This window comes from Schistocerca serialis, chromosome 7 (assembly GCF_023864345.2).
Source record: "Schistocerca serialis cubense isolate TAMUIC-IGC-003099 chromosome 7, iqSchSeri2.2, whole genome shotgun sequence".
NCBI lineage: Eukaryota > Metazoa > Arthropoda > Insecta > Orthoptera > Acrididae > Schistocerca > Schistocerca serialis.
In genome coordinates this window covers 497,201,399-497,218,518 of record NC_064644.1, presented here as the reverse complement: position 1 = coordinate 497,218,518, position 17,120 = coordinate 497,201,399, and positions in this window count along the sequence as shown.

Sequence of the window (17,120 nt, the reverse complement as noted above, 5' to 3'; positions counted from 1 at the left end):
TGCCATTGCCAGTCTACATTTTATATCCTCTCTACTTCGACCATCATCAGTTATTTTGCTCCCCAAATAGCAAAACTCCTTTACTACTTTAAGTGTCTCTTTTCCTAATCTAATTCCCTCAGCACCACCTGACTTAATTCGACTACGTTCCATTATCCTTGCTTTGCTTCTGTTGATGTTCATCTTATACCCTCCTTTCAATACACTGTCCATTCCGTCCAAGTGCTCTTCCAAATCCTTTGCTGTTTCTGACAGAATTACAATGTCATCGGCGAACGTCAAAGTTTTTATTTCTTCTCCATGGATTTTAATACCTACCCCGAGCTTTTCTTTTGTTTCCTTTACTGCTTGTTCAATATACAGATTGAATAGCATCGGGGAGAGGCTACAACCCTGTCTCACTCCCTTCCCCACCACTGCTTCCCTTTCATGTCCCTCGACTCTTGTAACTGCCATCTGGTTTCTGTACAAATTGTAAACAGCCTTTCGCTCCCTGTATTTTACCCCTGCCACCCTTAGAATTTGAAAGAGAGTATTCCAGTCAACATTGTCAAAAGCTTTCTCTAAGTCTACAAATGCTAGAAACGTAGGTTTGCCTTTCCTTAATCTTTCTTCTAAGATAAGTCGTAAGGTTAGTATTGCCTCACGCGTTCCAACATTTCTACGGAATCCAAACTAATCTTCCCCGAGGTCCGATTCTACCAGTTTTTCCATTCGTCTGTAAAGAATTCGCGTTAGTATTTTGCAGCTGTGACTTATTAAACTGATAGTTCGGTAATTTTCACATCTGTCAACACCTGCTTTCTTTGTGATTGGAATTATAATATTCTTCTTGAAGTCTGTGGGTATTTCGCCTGTCTCATACATCTTGCTCACCAGATGGTAGAGTTTTGTAAGGACTGGCTTTCCCAAGGCTGTCAGTAGTTCTAATGGAATGTTGTCTACTCTCGGGGCCTTGTTTCGACTCAGGTCTTTCAGTGCTCTGTCAAACTCTTCACTCAGTATCGTATCTCCCATTTCATCTTCATCTTCATCTACATTCGTCTACATAAGATATTAAAAAAAATACATATAAATAAAAATTTGCGTCCACTTTCCTAAGAGACAGTTTCCATTTATTCCTAAGTAACTACCGACCAGATGTGACTTACACTTAGAGATGCAGTGTTTTCGGCGACTGGGAGTTTCGTACCACGTAAAGTAATAAAAGGTCCCAGATGGTACACAAAGCAGGTTAGACACTGTTGCAGATGCAAAGAAAAAGGCGTCCCACATTTAAAGGAACAGAAAATCTCCAAAATTGTCGACGTTCCACAAACGTTCGAAGCTTTCCGTGGATTTCAATGCGAGATGCTTTTAGCAGTTTTCATAACGAGACTATGTCTCCAAATCTGGCGGAAAATCCATAGAAGATTCTGGTAGTGTATAAAGTATACCATATGAAGACATTATCTCCACAGCACGATAGCAATGGAAATGTAACCGATAACAGTGTCACTAAGGTGAAGATATTAAACAGCGTTTTCCGAGATTCCCTCACTAAAGACGGTATAGTAAATGATCCAGAATTTCTAATCAAGAACAGCTGCCAAGATGAATAATTTAGAAGTAGATATCCTCGGTGTAACGAAGCCTCGTGATTCACTTAATAAAGGCAGGTAGTCAATTCCAGACTGTATAGCACTTACGTTCCTTTCGGGGTACGCTGACGAAATAGCTCCAGGTTTAGCGATCACACACAACCACTCGCTCGATGTGATGATGATGCTAGATATAGGACTCTGAACAGCAGGTTCATCAACACCCTAACGTAGAGTCCGCATGCCACACACTGAGTGCGGTGGAGGGGGGAGGGGGGGGCGTGAACGACGGCTGTCCCCACAGTCGAAGTTGCTTAGACGGCATTAAAATATGTACGTATGGATTATAAATCCACCCTCATGGTACACCGAACTATGACACATTAATCGACTACTGAAAATGCTAAGCTACTCGGGCGGGGTATGCGTTCAGTGCAGGATGACCTCCCCTCGGCAATACTTCAGGGATGAGGCCCGCAGTTACAAAGAATTTCAAAACAAGCGTTACACAGGTGTCGTAGTCGGCGAGAATGGTGGGCAGATCCCCAACCAAATTAAGGGTTGACCTCATATCACTACAACAAATACACATAGCCAAAACATTTTGAATCGAAAATGATACACTACACACGTCATAGAGCGGTAGACCTGCCTCCTGAAGTCGGAGACCGTGTGTTAATGGGCAGTATCCTCTTCGCAGTTTCGTGAACTCGCTCGACGAGAGAGTAGCACCTAAAGATTCCAGAATGAGATTTTCACTCTGCAGCGGAGTGTGCGCTGATATGAAACTTCCTGGCAGATTAAAACTGTGTGCCGGACCGAGACTCGGATTCGGTACCTTTGCCTTTCGCGGGCAAGTGCTCTACCAACTGAGCTACCCAAGCACGACTCACGCCCGTCCTCACATAAGTAAAGCTGTGAGGACGGGGCGTGAGTCGTACTTGGGTAGCTAAGTTGGTAGAGCACTTGCCCGCGAAAGGCAAAGGTCCCGAGTTCGAGTCTCAGTCCGGCACACAGTTTTAATCTGCCAGGAAGCTTCTTACCTAAAGATTGTTCACATCAATACACAAGAAAGGAAACGGAAGGAAGCCGCTGAATTATAAATCTATATCACTCACATCGTGCCCATGAGGGTGTAGCGGGCACAGCACTAGACTTCAGCCCTGGTGGGTCTGGGTTCGATCCCAGATAGAAGTTGGGACTTTTTCTCGTTCCAGTTCCTTCAGGACGGCCCCAGATCCATTCAGCCGAAAGTAAAAGGCCGGTGGGGGGATGAGCTTCCTCTCATAGCGCTTCGCAGAAGTAAGGCTACAAGCTACTAGCAATCAGGGCAGTAACCCGGACAAGGGTTTGCACTAAAAACTGTATTTTTCTACCTTTATCTTTATCTTTCATTGTGATTTGCAGCAGGATTTTGGAACTTGTACTGTCTTCGAACTTCATGAAATTCCTCGAACAAAACGAACTATTGAGACACAATCAGAACGGATTCAGAAAGTGTCGTTCTTATGAAACACGGCCGACTCTTTATTCAGGACGAACCACTGAGAGCTGTCGACAGAGGATGTCAACTTGATTTCGTATTTCTAGATTTCCAGAAGGTTTTTGACACTGTTCCTCACAAATAGCTAATAATCAAATTGCGTGTCTATGCAGTATCTTTTCAGTGGAGTGACGGGATTCGCGATATACTGTCAGAAAGGTTCGTAGCAACAACTGTGAAGTTATCTACCGAAGCATAACTTACACCTCGCTTTCCCCAAGGAAGTGCTATAGGCCCTCTGCTGTTCCTAATTTATGCGAACAATTTAGGACACAGACTGAACAGCCCTCTTGGATTTTTTGCACGTGTCTTTTAGCTTACAGTGCCGGTCGGCGTGGCCGAGCGGTCCTAGGCGCTACAGTCTGAACCGTCCGACCGCTACGGTCGCAGGTTCGAATCTTGCTTCGGTAATGGATGTGTGTGATGTCCTTAGGTTATTTAGGTTTAAGTAGTTCTAAATTCTAGGGGACTGATGACTTCAGAAGTTAAGTCCCATAGTGCTTAGAGCCATTTGAAGCTTCTTTTCTTTTTTTTTTTTTTTTTTTTTAGCTTACAGTAATCAGAAGATCAAAACGAATACCAGCATTGTTTTGATAAGGTATCTGCATGGTGCGAAAGAATAAAATATGTGATGTCCTCCAAGTTTGCACTACATAAATTCGATATATACATCTATATCTAATGGTCTTTGACGGATGGTACTTCTGGTATCACTAACAGATCCCCCCTATCCTGTTCATCCGCGAATATAGTGTGGGTGGAATGATTCTCGTTAAGCCTCTCTAGCGTCTTTAATTTCAAGAAATTTCTCGTCGAGGTCATTACAAGTGACGTATGTGTGAGGAAGGAATATGTTGTTCGACTGCCGGCCGGAGTGACCGAGCGGTTCTAGGCGCTACAGTCTGGAACCGCGCGACCGCTGCGGTCGCAGGTTCGAATCCTGCCTCGGGCATGGATGTGTGTGATGTCCTTAGGTTGGTTAGGTTTAAGTAGTTCTAAGTTCTAGGGGACTGATGACCTCAGAAGTTAAGTCCCATAGTGCTCAGAGCCATTTGATTTTTTGTTGTTCGACTCTCCCCGGAGAGGGTTCTCTCGAAATTTCGACAGTAAACCTCGAAGCGGTGCACAATGCCTGTCCTGTTACCTGTAGGTAACTCTCTAGCGCAGACTAAATGACCTCATGACGAAACGTGCCCATATTCGTTGGATCTTCTGTATCTGTTCTATCACTCATACACGGTATGGATCCCACATCGATGAATAACACTCAAGACTCGGTCAAAAAGCGCATTACAAGCCACTTCCTTCGTGGATGAGTTAAATTCCCATAAGAATCTTTTATGTGGTCATTCCACTTAAGGTAGTTGTGGTTAGTTACTTCCAGATTTTTACGGTAGATACTGCTTCCAGCAGTTTCTGTTCATTAGTGTAACTGAACAGTAGTCACTTTCTCTTCCTGTGTATGCGCAGTATGTTACATTTATTTACTTTCAGGCTCAACTTCCAGGGCCTGCACCATTAATCTTTGCTCCGCAGCATATTCTGCAAATCTCTGCTGTCTCTGGCGTTGAAACCTTGTTGTAGACAACCACATCGTCTCCGAACTGTCTTAAAACACCCGACGCTTTCTGCTAGATAGTTTATATACACTGTAAACAATAACAGCCCTGTCACACTTCCTTGAACTACTCCGAACTTACCTTTACATCTAAGTACTATGCTGCACATGTTAACCCTGTACCTAGCCGTATTTGTAATTTTTCCTTTAAGAATGGTTAGTTTCCTGAACGTTTTGTAAGTAGGCTGTTTAGGTTTTTTTATTGGTAACGCCACCTCTTTATGAAAATCGGTGGCTGTGCTGTGTGCAGTCTGTGGCTGCTTTGAATTGTTGTAATACTCGCCATTGTAGTGTTGGGCAGCGGCAGCTGGATGTGAACAGCGCGTAGCATTGCGCAGTTGGAGGTGAGCCGCCAGTAGTGGTGGATGTGGGGAGAGAGATGGCGGAGTTTTGAAATTTGTCATGAACTGCTATATTTATATATGATGATATCAAGGTAAATACATTGTTTGTTCTCTATTAATATCTTTCATTTGCTAACTATCCCTATCAGTAGTTAGTGCCTTCAGTAGTTTGAATCTTTTATTTAGCTGGCAGTAGTGGCGCTTGCTGTATTGCAGTAGTGGGAGAAACGAAGATTATTGTGAGGTAAGTGATTTAGTGATTTGTGAAAGGTATAGTTTAATGTTAGTCAGGGCCATTCTTTTGTAGGGAATTTTGAAAGTCAGATTGCGTTGCGCTAACAAAATATTGAGTGTCAGTTTAAGCACAGTCATGTATAATTGTTCAAAGGGGACGTTTCAGTTTGAAGTACTCAGCAGTAAAGCCGCTTTATAGAAAGGGAGAAAAGGATAATGTAGACAATTTTAGACCTATTTCTACGCCATCAGTGTTTGCTAAAGTTATTGAAAAGGCTGTGTATGTGATGATAATTGATCATTTTATATCACATAATTTGCTATCAAATGTACAGTTCGGCTTTAGAAGTCGTTCAACAACTAAAAATACTATATTATTTTTTCTCTGTGAGGTACTGGATGCATTACACCAAAGGTTTCGAACGCTAGGCATAATTTTTGATTTATCTTAGGCCTTTAATTGGGTTGATCACAAAACGTTGCTACAGCAATTGGACCATTACGGAATACGGAGAATAGATCACAATTGGTTCACCTCTTACTTTAACAAAAGACAGCTAAGGTTCATTATTCACACTGCTGCGACTGGCTGAGATGTGGGATCTGAGTGTGGTATGGTCAAGTAGGGGGGGGGGGGGGGCTGCCCCAGGGATCAGTGTAGGGGCCACTCCTGTTCCTTACTTATATAAATGATATGCCCTCTAGTATTACGGGTATTTCTAAAATATTTATATTTGCTGATGACACTAGCTTGGTAGTAAAGGATGTTGTGTGCAACATTGGCTCTGTTTCAAATAATGTAGTTCATGACATTAGTTAGTGGCTTGTAGAAAACCAACTAACGCTACATCACAGTAAGACAAAGTTTTTACAGTTTATAACAGACAATTCAACAAAACCCGACGATATAATTTCACAGAATGAGCATGTAATTAGTGAAACTGAACAGCTCAAAATTCCAGGCGTTCAGATAGATAGTAAACTGTCGTGGAAAGCCCACGTTCAGGATCTTGTTCGAAGACTTAATGCTGCCACTTTTACTGAAGTAAGTGATCGTTCAACACAAAAATTAGTCTACTTTGCTTTTTTCCATTCGCTTATGTCGTATGGTTTCATGTTTTGGAGTAACTCTTTCCATTCTAAAAGAATTTTTAGGCTCAGAAATGGGCAGTTCGGACAATAAGCGGTGTAAATTCGCGGACCTCTTGTCGATTCCTGCTCACTAGTCTGTGTATTTTGACATTGGCCTCTCAATATCCATATTATTTACTGTCGTTTCTTGTTAAAAATATATCAGCTTATTCCCAAGAATTAGTAACTTTCACTCAGTTAATACTCGACAGAAATCCAGTCTGCATTTCGATCGCACTTCCTTAACTCTTGTGCAGAAAGGTGTGCAGTATACTGGTGCATCAATTTTCAATAAGCTACCACAAGAATTCAAAAATCTTAGAAGTAATCCACGCGCTTTCAAATGAAACTGACGAGTTTCCTCATGGGTCACTCCTTCTATTCTGTTGAGAAGTTCCTCGCAAAATTAAGCTGATTCTTATTTTAAATTGTTGATTGCGTTTAATTAAACTTTTGGCTTGACTGTTTTGGGTTCATAAACATTTTATTTTATCTGTTATAACTTATGTTGTAAATCCATGTACTGACGCGCTCCATGACCTTGGAGGTTTTTTCCTAAATTTGCTTCTACGCAACTAAACATGTAAATAAATAAAAATTCTGTCGATCGATATTGTTTTTTAATTGTGTTACACGACAAGCCATACAAATTTAAAGATTACAATTAAGAACTACTTATATGGAACCATCTCATAGTAAATGCTGTGGAGAAGACGAACCAGAGACTGCGTTTTATAGACGGAACACGTAGAAGGTGCAACGAATGTACTAAAGACATTGCGTACACCTCGCTTGACTGCCCTCTTCCCGACAGCTGCTCTGTTATGTGGAATCGTTACCAGACAGGACCGACGGCGGTCATCGAAAAATTCTGCTAATAACTCACCGTGTGCACCAACAGAGAAACAGGAAATGAGTGTCCAGAGATCGACCATCTATGGGATGTAGGTATTGCACTTCGGAAAAACACATCGAACCATTGATTCGCACCATGCACACCGAATAAAAGTTGGCGAAGCACAGTGATCATAAATATTCGCACCATCAAGATCGAAGGCGATCTCCTTGGGAGTTACAAATCGCGCAGGAGGTTCAGCTAGCTGTCCGCTCTTAGAGAATGCGTACACAGAATCATATTGGTGTGACGGGATGATGAGAACTTTTGGAATGTGATGGCATGTAACCGAATGCGAAACACCTATCGTGGAGCTTATCGTGAAACTGGCTATCCTTTAACAAATAACTGCAGATAATGCGACGTTATACTTAATTCAGAGCTGAATTTGTCCTGTGGTTTCAGCTGGTATAAATTGCAATATCACACACCTTGAAGAGGATAGTTTGCTCTAAAGAAGTGTGAGTTTATACGCAGACCAAGAATCAAACAAAAGCAAGTTATTTTGACCAACTATTCCTTATCTTACATTTCAGCAAGATAGTGCCGGCCCGCACATGGCGAGAGTTTCTACTGCTTGTCTCCGTGTTTACCACACCCTACTTTAGCCAGGAATGTCGCCGAATATCTGCCCAATTGAGAACGTTTGGAGTATCATGGGTAGGACTGTCACCCAACTCGGGTTTTTGAAGATCTAACACGACTGTTTGACAGAATTTGGTACGATATCCCTAAGGAGGATCTCCAAAAACTCTGTCAATCAATGCCAAGCCGAAGAGCTGCTTGCATAAGGGCCAGAGGTTGAACAACGCGTTATTAATTTGCTCAGTTCGTGAAGCTTTCACTCTTGAACTCATCATCTGGTTTTCCTAAATTTTAATCATCTGCTTATCTGCACATGCAGAGTACATCACGTATACTGATTTCCTTCCTGTTCGAATAAATCCTTCTTTTTTTCTCTTAGAGTGTATAAGGAACCTAACTGTCACTGTCTCCTGTCTCAGTCACAGTCTCCTTCGTTCCGTCCTACTACTACAGTCTTCTCTCACTATCACACTCTCCATAAGATCCCAAATCGAGAAACCTTGAAAATTGTCTTCATATTTTTATCTGTTTCCGAGATACATTGGTTCAAAGTACGCTACTTTACACGTAAAATACGCACGTAAAACGTGGTGGCAGGCGACAACGTAGTTTATACAATGACGTAGCACGGAGAAATATGCTGTGAAGTGTTATCATTAGAACGGTTCTGGGTACCGCGTGTTGTAGTACTGAAGCACATATGAAATTTTTGTGGACGTGAAGTCAGATCTGCAATGTCAAATTAGTTTTGAGTTACTTTAATTTCACATAAGTCAACTATAAAAATTTTACTGACCCATACAGCTCATTTCATATGAGCGACATACTATTCGGTGGCAGGCATGAGAAGGGAACCAGCGGAAAAATGCTCCTATCGGAGCACAAAGGGCGAATATGCTCCGGTTTAAAAGACCCTGCTTGTAAAGTGGGGTACCAGATGTTCATTCATCCACCCTAAACACCTATAAAAATGTCCCCAACAGTGAGAAAGAGACGGATAAACAATAAAAACTGGAAGATAGTACACAGAGGTTGTGGCATAATAAGGACGCCTTTCTCATGAGTACTTGCACCCGTTTTAGATATTGCCCGACATGTGCGTAATTTCGCAACGTTCTGTTCTTAGCCGGATGAAAGGGCTAATTCTTTTTTAATCATCTGTCATCGGTCACCTTTGAAGCACTCCTCCACAACTTCCTGTTCAGTGAAAACCTGTTTATTTCAGAGTAGTGCTTTTTCCGAACGCCCTCAGTTATTTGTCGTATTTATTCCAATCTCGGTCTTCCCCAAAAAATTTTACCTTCTACAGCTCCCTGTGTTCCGATGAAAGATATTGGCAGATATGTTAACCCATATCCCATTATCCTGTCTCTTCTTCTTGTAAGTATTTTGGGCTTATTTCTATCTTCGCCAATTCTTCGGAATAGTTTTTATTTCTTTTCTTATCAGACCATCCAATTTTCACCACCTTTCTATAGTACCACAGCTAAACACAAACCTCACTTCACTTAATTTCCCATTGAGGATTCAAGTCAAAAGTTTTGTGCACAGAATTGCCGTCGTAATTGGAGGGATTATCTCCGAAAAAACCCTCACTGCCTGTGACGTTGCTGGATCAACACTGGAATTGCTCGAACGGGTACGACAGAACTTAGTTCCTGGGGGACAGTGTTTTAAAAAAATAGTGGTAATGCAGCACCTTGTAAGGTAAATAAAATTATAAAAAATTGTTTTAATAAGATTTTTATCATCGTTTACAGATCACTGGTAAATTTGAAATTTTCACAATTTCACTGACACCATTCGATGCAGTATTTCCAGTTTGGCTGTAAGTAGGCTGTTTAGGTTTTTATATTGGTAACGCCACGTAGCGCTCTGTATGAAAATCACTGGCTGTACTGTGTGCAGTCTGTGACTGGTTTGCATTGTTGTTGGCTGTTGTAGTGTTGGGTAGTTGGCTGTTAACAGCGCGTAGCGTTGCGCAGTTGGAGGTGAGCCGCCAGCAGTGGTGGATGTGGGGAGTGAGATGGCGGAGTTTTGATAGCGGATGATCTGGACAGATACAGCAAATTTGAACTGATATATATTATGGCTTTTGAACACTATTAAGGTAAATACATTGTTTGTTCCTATCAAAATCTTTCATTTGTTAACTATGCCTATCAGTAGTTAGTGCCTTCAGTAGTTTGAATCTTTTATTTAGCTGGCAGTAGTGGCGCTAGCTGTATTGCAGTACCTTGAGTAACGAAGATTTTTGTGAGGTAAATTATTTGTGAAAGGTATAGGTTAATGTTAGTCAGGGCCATTCTTTTGTAGGGATTATTGAAAGTCAGATACCGTTGCGCTAAAAATATTGTGTGTCAGTTTAAGCACAGTCATGTATAATTTTTCTAAGGGGACGTTTCATATGGCGACCCTGCCAGGAAGTGCACAAGTGGTGTTTTACGGACTTGCTATATAATACAAGACTCTTCGATGGTGATTGTGCACCTGTACAGTCGCAACAGATGGCTGCTGGCCGTCTCTACAAGGACTGAAGTGGGTCTGCACCTTTGATGATCCACCAATACCATTATTTCTACAAGGACTGCAGTGGGTTTGCATCTCTGGTGGTCCACCAATACCATACTCTCTACCAAGACTATAGTGGGTCTGCTCTGTGATGACCTACCTACCAATATTCTTCAAAACTTCGAATGACTGTGCTGTGGGTTTGCTCTGCTGTGGCCTATTACCTGTCTGCATGTCAAGACTCAGCATTGTCTTTCCGTTGGAAGGACAACACTACTTCTTCAAGACTGCATGGAAATCCACTACTTCCATGTGCATTTTCTTTTACTACTCAGACTTTGAGAAAAACACTGCAATTTTACTGTGATGAGTGATCAGGACTGTCTTTATGGACTGTGAGAAAATTTTAGCTTTTCACCAATATTGTATCAATAAGTGTGTGCATTTGATATCTTTGTTATTGTAATTATGAAAAATTTTTTTTCGAAGGGGACATTTCATATGTCGACCCTTAGCCGAGGATACCTCACTGGAATCTTCTGATTTTTTCTTGTAGTTTGTGTAATTAGTGTAGCTTTTGTTTATTGCTAGCGCGTAATTGTAGAGAGAATCTCCTTTGTAGTTGCAGTCTTTCATTGTTGTACAGTAAAACAGTTGTGGCATGCAGGTAGATCTGCACCAAATATTTCGCAGTTGCACTAGCAATTAACGAGATATTATTTTCAATGCTATGCTAATGTGTTTTCTTATTTTGCTCTTCAAATTGTGCTTCTCTGTGTTGTCGTGTGAAATATCGTGACAATAATGGCGTGTGAAAAACGTAACATAGGCTCCAAAGTAAACTGAGAAATAGTAGTGACGACGAGCGTAGCGTATCAGCACCACTGTGTAGTGAATTAACAGACATTCAAAGTAGTAATTTGGTAATTGTGCGTAGGGAAATGGAGCGGGCTGCAAATAATGGTGTAGGCAGTGAAACAATTAGTGAACAGGGAAGCATTATCACAGTAAAATTGCAGTGTTTTTCTCAAAGTCTGAGTAGTAAAAGAAAACGCACATGGAAGTAGTGGATTTCCATGCAGTCTTGAAGAAGTAGTGTTGTCCTTCCAACGGAAAGACAATGCTGAGTCTTGACATGCAGAAAGGTAATGGACCCCAACAGAGCAAACCCACAGCAGAGTCATTCGAAGTTTTGAAGAATATTGGTAGGTAGGTCAACACAGAACAGACTCACTATAGTCTTGGTAGAGAGTATGGTTTTGGTGGGCCACCAGAGGTGCAGACCCACTGCAGTCCTTGTAGAAGTAATGGTATTGGTGGATCATCAAAGGTGCAGACCCACTTCAGTCCTTGTAGAGACGGCCAGCAGCCAACGTTTCAAGGCTTCCTTGCCTCAAGTTAATATGCTATCATTTTTGCGAAAAAGTCATGTATGTTAGTAGAATTAAGTAGACGTAATGTGTGAATGATGCGTCTTGTAAGTTTCGTGAACGCCGAATGGCTGTACGTCATTAATTGATGCATTTGCGACGGAAGCGCGTGTAGCGGACAGCGAGGCGTTACGTATAGCCAGAAGTGCGTGCTGTATAAGACATGAGACGTCGGCCGAAGCGTCGTGCCGCGTGCTGTGTGCGAAGATCGACCTTTTGTCTCTGCCAGGCTTGGCTGTAAATGTTTCACGGTCTGTTTCATTTATTAGCAGGCCGGCAGCGAAGACGCCGACGAACAGCTGGTCGGAGGGTCGGAAACCAGAAAGACGGAAGCCAAAGTGGCGCCGGTAGCTGACTTTCATTCCCGAAGGTTACCAAAGAAGAGGAAATTCCTCTCATGAATTATAACAGCTCAACGATGAGCACGCAGAGCTAGCGCCTTTGAGGTCTTTCGTTGTCAACGGAAGAACGTCAAGTTCTCTGCAGAAGGTCCTTCACACCTCTTTTATGATTTTACTGGCTGTCGGCAAATGTGAGGGTGACCGTCTATGACGCATTTTATGTCTGTGTCATTCTTCACATGAGCAAAATGTGGACTGGATAATCTATTGGACCTAGGTGTCGAAATTGGGCAATTAGCCTTTTTCGTGTTTCTTTCAGATTGATCTAGAAACCATGCCAATAGAGAGTTACTTGATTCCAGTGGAAATTCGTAACCCTTGTAGTTGTTTGTGGTGCAGAGATATGGAATCACCGCCTTGTACACAGATACATCTACATCTACATGATTACTCTGCAATTCACATTTAAGTGCTTGGCAGAGGGTTCATCGAACCACAATCACACTATCTCTCTACCATTCCCCTCCCGTACAGAGCGCGGGAAAAACGAACACCCATACCTTTCTGTTCGAGCTCTGGTTTCTCTTATATTATTTTGATGATCATTCCTACCTATGTAGGTTGGGCTCAACAAAATATTTTCGCATTTGGAAGGGAAAGTTGGTGACTGAAATTTCGTAAATAGATCTCGCCGCGACGAAAAACGTCTTTGCTTTAATGACTTCCATCCCAACTCGCGTATCATATCTGCCACACTCTCTCCCCTATTACGTGATAATACAAAACGAGCTGCCCTTTTTTGCACTCTTTCGATGTCCTCCGTCAATCCCACCTGGCAAGGATCCCACACCGCGCAGCAATATTCTAACAGAGGACGAACGAGTGTAGTGTAAGCTGTCTCTTTAGTGGACTTGTTGCATCTTCTAAGTGTCCTGCCAATGAAACGCAACCTTTGGCTCGCCTTCCCCACAATATTATCTATGTGGTCTTTCCAAATGAAGTTGTCCGTAGTTTTAACACCTAGGTACTTAGTTGAATTGACAGCCTTGAGAATTGTACTATTTATCGAGTAATCGAATTCCAACGGATTTCTTTTGGAACTCATGTGGATCGCCTCACACTTTTCGTTACTTAGCGTCAACTACCACCTGCCACACCATACAGCAATCTTTTCTAAATCGCTTTGCAACTGATACTGGTCTTCGGATGACCTTACTAGACGGTAAATTACAGCATCATCTGCGAACAACCTAAGAGAACTGCTCAGATTGTCACCCAGGTCATTTATATATATCAGGAACAGCAGAGGTCCCAGGACGCTTCCCTGGGAACACCTGATATCACTTCAGTTTTACTCGATGATTTGCCGTCTATTACTACGAACTGCGACCTTCCTGACAGGAAATCATGAATCCAGTCGCACAGCTAAGAAGATACCCCGTAGGCTCGCAGCGTGATTAGAAGTCGCTTGTGAGGAACGGTGTCAAAAGCTTTCCGGAAATCTAGAAATACGGAATCAACTTGAGATCCCCGGTCGATAGCAGCCATTACTTCGTGCGAATAAAGAGCTAGCTGCGTTGCATAAGAACGATGTTTTCTGAAGCCATGCTGATTACGTATCAATAGATCGCTCCCTTCGAGGTGATTCATAATGTTTGAATACAGTATATGCTCCAAAACCCTACTGCATACCTAACAGGTTTAAGCACCACCAGAACACTGTCAATTCGTGTACGTAACATGTGCTTCACTGTACTGCAGTTTGCTGCTCCTTCAGCTTATTGCTCCACTCAGGCTTGTGTGTTTTGTGAAACGGAAGTCCAGACGTTCAGTTCATCAGGAAATAGGAAGTAGGAACAGAGTAGGAAGGATACTACTATAAAAAAAGGTTAACGCCAATTTTAATAAATTGCTTTTGACGTAATCTGAGTAAAGCGATGCTGCGAGACATAATATATTGCAGAAAGAATCTCCTTCGATTTTAACAGTAACTCAAAAATACTTAGACAACTTAAAACCCGTGCCTTACTTTTCTCGTTGATATGGGAACTGGTAAAAGATCTTGTAACAGATGGGCCGAATAGGCAAACCTTTTCAGTTTAGTATCTTGCTCATATGTGTCTATGGAAAATTACTTCTATGAAAATATTCCCAACTCAGTAACGCTAACACTCTATACCACGTATTCAAAATAATATATCCTACTTTCACCACATCGACTGGAATTTTATTCATGACTTGTAGTGAGCCATGACTTTTTTTGTCCTCTCTATTGCTCTACACGGAAAGATTTTGATTTGACTATAGCGGTACCGTAAGTGCAATGACAGATCTGCGTAAGCCAACTTGGCCCTAACAAGGAAAGATGCGAAGCCCCCCGACTTCACTTTAGACCGCCCACATGATTCATTTATTAATTAATTACCTTGCTAATCAGAATGATTTTACTTGCAAACTATTCTCATGTGAGACGGTGAATTTCTAGTAAATGAAAATAGGTAGATTGACATTAATATTGCATCTTTATTAACAAAAGAAGAGAGACTGAATGTTTTACGAGTACAAAAAGTGAACCTCCTTATTCTTACTCCCTCTGATAGCATTGAACATGACCTTATCTGGGGTAGGGAGCGATGCAGCTGGTCTAACAGCCTGTCTTTTCCACAATGACGGGGAAACAAAAGTATTGTAGATAAGGAAACGAAGAAGTTATGTTACCTTAATAAGGGAATTGAGTTATCAGCATGCAACCGCCACTACTGTAAACTAAACAGAACACCTGTTGTTGTATATGAAAATGTTCATAATTTTAAATTGTTTACAACGCAATAAACAATTCTGCAGTGAACACATAGTGTGTTGTGGGGCGATCACTCTGTTGCAGAAATAATTCAAAAGCCAAGATCGCTTAAACACTGTTTACTATACGACCGGTTTCTACACACTAAAGGTGCCATTATCGGATCTGAATGTAGCTAAACATGTATAAATCCTTTGGACATAACGATACACGAGGCAGACCAGCTGATATAAAATCACTGTCACAGAAATAAAAATTAAGAAACAACTGCTCTCATGGTCATTCTATTCCATTAGATATATAAAACGGAAGTCACAAGATAAAAATATTTGACACATTACTGCAGCTCGAGTAACAACAGTCGGCTTCACATGAGGAGTGAGCGGAGTGAGAAGAGAAGCGTCTTAAACGTTGTATATCTGAACTGGTTGATATTTCATGTCATTGATGCGAACTTCGGTGATAGCGGACGATAGAAGCCAACAAGAAATACCAGCCACATTCTACCTGTTGTTTTAAACATATCACAGCAAAGAGTATGTTTGTATGATTTTATATTCTCCACTTCATTTTTGTCAAAAAATTACTGGTACATCAACTGCAATTACTTTTTCGCTCTGCATGCACTATTGAGAAAGTGTACTCGCAGACTGATTACTCTATGGTCATGGAAACAAATGAGAGTAAAGAAAGTATCAGTCACTCAGGCAAGTACTGCACTCCAACCACTAGACAGTTGATCTTCTTCCAAATCTGTGCACAAAAACTACGACTGTTTCTCTGTTTTGTGTACTGCCGCTTTCTCTCTTCCCTCTTCGTTGCTCTCTAGTGTCTTTCTGCAGCCGGCCCCTGTGGCCGAGCGGTTCTAGGCGCTTCAGCCCGGAACCACCCTGCTGCTACGGTCGCAGGTTCGAATCCTGCCTCGGGCATGGATGTGTGAGGTGTGATTAGCTTAGTTAGGTTTAAGTAGTTCTACGTCTAGGGGACTGATGACCTCAGATGTTAAGTCCCATAGTGCTTAGGGCCATTTGAATCATTTCGTCTTTCTGTCTCTATGACGTTGACACCATTTCAAGCGTTTCACTCTCTACTTCCCTTTCTTAGCTTCCTCTATTTCGATGCAACTACGCGCGACCTCACTTTGAACCAAGAGTTTTCGATCCCTCTCTGTGTCGTGTAACGGTTACGTAAATATCTTTTCCGTCTTTGTAAAAACTGGAGCAGACTGAAATGTGTCACGTGGCTAATCTGCAGCTAATTGCTTAAGATTATATGCTCGAAATATTGGCTGTTCCGGAACGTAGTCCAGCCTGCAACGCTCTGAAACGAAGAAATAAATTGATGCTATTATACAGCGAAATTTCCTCTAAAATGTTTAGAGGGTTGTCTTTAATTGACTCCATTTTCATGAGAAAGGAAACGTGTGACTCTGTTAGCAGACGAGTTTCCGAATTAGTTATGAGCCGGGTAATCTCTCACCTGTAAAAGTCTTGAACTCTTTGCTCAGAGAAACACCTTTTGGTCTTCAATACTGTGTACTGGAATCATCTTCGCGAAATAAATGTTGCGCTAGCTGGATATATCAGCTGATTATGATTACAATTTTTGAAAGAAAAATGAATGGTTCCCTTTGGTTACAATTGACAACTGTAATTTCTAAAGGTATGGAACACTATTCTAAAGAAATTTACGTTACTAAAGCTATAATCGCATTTAGTACTATTCTATTAACTGTTATTATTGATCGAATTAAGTATAAGCAGCATAAGCGGCATTGTGAAATAAACTGCGAAAGAACACTCGTAAACGAAGTCTTAAGCCCCACGTCTTAAGATCCCGTGCGTAACATCATAATCAACCTATTACTTATCCTATTCTGAATAGTGCTGTTTGGCAGGCCGCTGTAGCCGAGCGGTTCTAGGCGCTTCAGTCTGGAACCGCGCGACCGCTACTGTCGCAGGTTCGAATCCTGCCTCGGGCATGGATGTGTGTGATGTCCTTAGGTTAGTTAGGTTTGAGTAGTTCTAAGTTCTAGGGGACTGATGACCTCAGAAGTTAAGTCCCATAGTGCTCAGAGCCGCAATAGCGCTGTTTATGTATTTCCCACT